The 4,786-nt window shown below is 44.6% G+C and overlaps 1 non-coding gene across 1 annotated transcript; it reads right to left on the bottom strand.

Moving 5' to 3' along the window:
• Positions 1-3,858: 3,858 nt before the first annotated feature.
• Positions 3,859-3,934, bottom strand: TRNAS-CGA (transfer RNA serine (anticodon CGA)). The gene has a single exon. It is a non-coding gene; the product is annotated as a tRNA-Ser (tRNA).
• Positions 3,935-4,786: the final 852 nt, after the last annotated feature.

The following is a 4,786-nucleotide window of genomic DNA, read 5'->3' as shown; positions in this document are numbered from 1 at the left end:
AAGAATTATTGAATGGACTAGAATATGTCAAAAAAATGATCCTATGTAGTTTGGGGTTCAGGACTGGCTTAAAATAAAGCACATCTTGCAAAGTCATTTTAAGAATACTCATCATTCTGCCTTTTCGCATGAAATGAGAAAATTGTTTTAAATGTGTACAAGGAGTTTTTAAAAATCACCTGAGAAAAGAATTTGCTTCTTATTGGTTTGATTAGGGTGTTTTTCTCATGTAGGTACTCTTTGTGAATAATAGAAGCAGGAGGCAACTGTAAACAAATTACTTTCTGGAAAAAAAAAACTATTACAGTAATTATGGGGCTTTAAAAAAAATAGCAGAGTTCAAATGATGTTCACTGTGTTCTAGAGAATTAGTGGATATTTGTTTAACTGTTATAGCCCGCATGCTTCCAGTCTGCGGAAATCAATGGCTTCAATCCTGAAACACTAAACTTGAACCACTTAGGGAACATTGTGGCCCACCTTCTGACTTCCCTACAACGGGAAGAATCATTGTGCACATTTTTGGTCCTGAATTCTTTCTTTTAAAAAATGTCAACAGGGAATTTCCAGAGAGTACATTATGACACATTTAGGAAAAAGAAAAGTAGGAAAATGCTCCTGAAAATAAAAAAGGTATAATGGTCAAAGTATATCAGAATTGTAACATTCCTCAAGAAAATAACTTCTGGGTTTCAAGAAAAAAAGCTTCTCATTGTATAAAGGGGAGAAATATAGAAGCTGTTGACATAAGAAACATCCAAACCTGTAGAGAATTTTTACGAATTTATTTGAGCCAAACACATGCTGGGGAGCAGGATCTCAGATGCTCTGGAGAATAACAGTGTCACGGCTTCTTTTATGCATTTGAAATGAAGGAGAGGACAGGAGGAAGATTGGAGAAAGCCAGGTGGGGATTGGATTACAGGATAGTTAACAGAATTATGAGCTTTAGTGTGGTTATTTCGAAGGTGTGTTAACCTAGATGTACAGAAACAATGGACCGGGCTTGTTTAAGGCAAAGATAAGCCTTTTAGTTAAAGCAGTTATATGCCTACAGCAGGGGTCAGGAACCTATGGCTCGCGAGCCAGATGTGGCTCTTTTGATGGCTGCATCTGGCTCTCAGACAGATCTTTAATAATAATAAAAATAACGTTAAAAATATACAACGTTCTCATGTATTACAATCCATTCATTTCCTACCGCTCATGTTCATGGTTGCGGGTGGCTGGAGCCAATCACAGCTGTCCTCCAGGACAACACCAAATTTTTATTGGCTAATGCGTAAAGTACACGGGTCGTTGTATGGCTCTCACAAAATTACATTTTAAAATATGTGGCGTTCATGGCTCTCTCAGCCAAAAAGTTTCCCGACCCCTGGCCTACAACCTGACTACCCACCATGACCTGCCTAGTGAGTAGCGCATGGTCATATCACCCTGTGAGGTTATTTTCTATAGACCTCCCCTTTTTTTGTTGTTTACATGAACATACAGAAGATTAACATACAAAAACTAGGAAAGCATCCCTTCCAGGGAGACACGCACTGGAGTGGAACAGGAACAGAGTGAGGTTGCCTGACTTCTGCTTCTGGCTCAGCCCAGCTGGTCACTGTTCCTCTCCAAACTTCTTTTATCTGACAGCATGAAGGGATCGTCAGGCTGTCACCAGCCGCATTCTAAGCCTCAGGTGAGTGCTTGCCCTGCCCCAGTGAATGCCCCTTAGGAAAGCAGGCTGCTGCCTTCGACTGGATTCTCAGGAGACAGCCCCTGAGATGGTCTGTCACCCAAGGACATGTGGGTGAGTGGCCCAGGAGTCACCCTGGTCAGCGAGGAAGGCAGGATGAGGCAGAGGGACAAGCTGGCCCAGCCACACAGCTGCAGTGGAGATTTGCCGATCCCTGTGGAGCGCTCAGGAGCTGGAACAGCCCTTCCTTTTCCCAAACAAAGGCATCAGCAAGTCACTGCCACAGCTACCCCTGAGTGGGGCTTCACTTTTGAGGAGGCATTCCCTGTGGCTGGCGCTCACTGCCTCTCAGGCACACTATGCCCCATGAGCACGGGCAGGTGGATGTGCAGAGGGGGCCCAGGAGAGGCCATTTTTCATCAACATCTGCACTTGGGCCATGCAGACCCACAGGCTCCTATGACCTAAGAGCGTCAGGCCTCATTTCCCATACCAGGGAGGGGGAAACGAAGGAGCCGCAGCGCCTGGCTGCCGCAGCTGGTTCATTCCCTCTGCCACTGTGGAAGACAGTACGGAGATCCCTCAAAAACTAAAAATGGAGCTGCCCTTTGACCCAGCTATCCCACTGTTAGGAATATATCCTAGGAACACCAAATCATTGATTCAAAAGAAGAAATGCACCCCCATGTTTATGGCAGCATTGTTCACAATAGCCAAGATCTGGAAACAGCCCAAGTGTCCGTCAGTGGACGAGTGGATTAAGAAGCAGTGGTACATATACACAATGGAATACTATGGGGCCATGAAAAAGAAGGAAATCTTACCTTTTGCAACATGGATGGACCTGGAGACTATTATGCTAAGTGAAATAAGCCAGGCAGAGAAAGAAAAATATCATATGACCTCACTCATTTGAGGAATCCAATGAACAATGTGAACTGAGGAACAGGATAGATGCAGAGGTAGGATCAAAGGGACCAGAGGGAAAATGGTCAGAGGGAAAGGGGATGAGAGGATGGGATCAGAGAAGGGAAAGAGATTGGTGAAATTATATCTACATAATAGCGTTATAGAGAGCAAGACAACAAATCCTAGAGGGAAGGGGGGCAGGTGTTGGGGGGAGGGGGGAAGGGGGGTGTTGAGGGGAACACGGGCATGGAGGGGAAGATATATTCTGTGGGACACTTGAATCTATGTAAACACAATAAATTACAATAAAAAAATTTAAAAAGAAAAAAGACTAGTAGAAATTATCCAATCTGCAGAAGGGGGAAAATGGATATAGAAAGACATTGACAACCTAGATAAAGTAGGCAAATCCTTGAAAAAAAATAAAACTTAGCAAAACTAGTTGGCTGGGAGCCGACAAATAAATATATGCATTATAAAGTGTGAATGTCTAAGTGTTAGAGATGTGGCTCTTGGCCATTTTGTTCAGTGGATAGAGCATCAGTCCGGCCTGTGCAGGGCACACAAGAGAAGTGATCATCTGCTTCTTGTCCCTGACCTCCACCCCCCTTTTCTCCCTCTTCCCTTCTTGCAGCCAGTGGCTCATTGGTCCGAGCACTGGCCCTGGGCACTAAGGATAGGTCAGATGGTCTGAGCATCAGTCTGGGCCCTGAAGATAATTTGAGCATTGGCCCCAGACAGGGGTTGCCAGGTAGATCCTAGTCGAGGTGCATGAAGGAATCTGTTCATCTCTTTTCCTCTCACTTAAAAAAGAAAAGAAATGTGGACAGATGGCTTCTTAGGACTGACAGAAGGGTTAGCAGCTCCAGCCGTTTCCACTCAAATTTCCCTCCTTCTGCTGCCTCACTACCCCAATGCCTTTTCTGTTCACATCCTCTTCATTCTTGAGGCTTAGTCCACATTCTTTTGTTTTGTTTTGTTTTTGTATTTTTCTGAAGTTGGAAATGGGGAGGCAGTCAGACAGACTCCCGCATGCGCCCGACCAGGATCCACCCGGCATGCCCACCAAGGGGCGATGCTCTGCCCATCTGGGGCATTGCTCTGTTGCAACCAGAGCCATTCTAGCCTTAGGCAGAGGCTATAGAGCCATCCTCAGCACCCGGGCCAACTTTGCTCAATGGAGCCTTGGCTGCAGGAGGGGAAGAGAGAGACAGAGAGGAAGGAGAGGGGGAGAGGTAGAGAAGCAGATGGGCGCCTCTCCTGTGTGCCCTGGCCAGGAATCAAACCTGGGTCTCCTGCACTCGAGGCTGACGCTCTACCACTGAGCCAACCATCCAGGGCTTAGTCCACATTCTTAAAGGATGAGGTCTTCTTTAATCACATTGTTGTATTTTCTTTTGAATTCTAAGCTGATGATGCTTAAAATATGTATAAGATAGATGAGGCATAGGTGAATGAGCACCTACCAGCTCTCAACTTAGTGCAAGCTTCAAAAAATAATAGGGCTGTCTAGGTAAATTACATTAAACTCCCTTCCTATAACTCTTTCTTTACACCTCTTTATAATCCATCTAACCAACTCTGTCGGTGCTGCTGGGAACTCTGTGTTTTTCTGGGAACTTTGTAGGTTGTGATGGCAGTTAGGTTACAAAGCATATGAAGGACAGGGAGAAAGTGGACCAAACCTACCCGCCACTAACCCCTCATCCTTTGGGGCAGACACGCCAAGTCCTGCACTTCGGAGTCTCCCAGTTCCTTGCTTACCTTCACTCCAAGGAACTGAGCAATGAATATTTTGTCCAAAGCCTCTTGGCTGCCAAACTGTGCACCTATCACTTGACTTCCTGAAGAAATGAGAATGGACTGGTATGTTGGTTTAAAGTTATTAAACAGTCTTTATTGTAAGAAATAGAGGTGCATTCCCAGCATTTTGGGATCCTGTGCCCCTCTTTGATAAAATACAAATGTAATTTATTGCTTTGCCCTTTAGTTTGAGGCTATACAGAGATACGTATTTCTGACTCAGTTGGTTGAGTTGTTTTTGTTATTTTGACAGTTTTCCTCCCATTAACCAGAATATTAGTTGCCAAGGTAAAGGAGGTAGAAGTGAGAAGAGGGGTAAAGATGGGGAAAAGGAAAAGGAAAAAGAAGAAGGAAAGAGATAGGAAAGGAGGAAGAAAGGGGAATGAGAAA

Source organism: Saccopteryx leptura, chromosome 11 (assembly GCF_036850995.1).
Source record: "Saccopteryx leptura isolate mSacLep1 chromosome 11, mSacLep1_pri_phased_curated, whole genome shotgun sequence".
In the NCBI taxonomy this organism is placed as follows: domain Eukaryota; kingdom Metazoa; phylum Chordata; class Mammalia; order Chiroptera; family Emballonuridae; genus Saccopteryx; species Saccopteryx leptura.
This window is presented reverse-complemented; position numbering and strand designations above follow the sequence as displayed.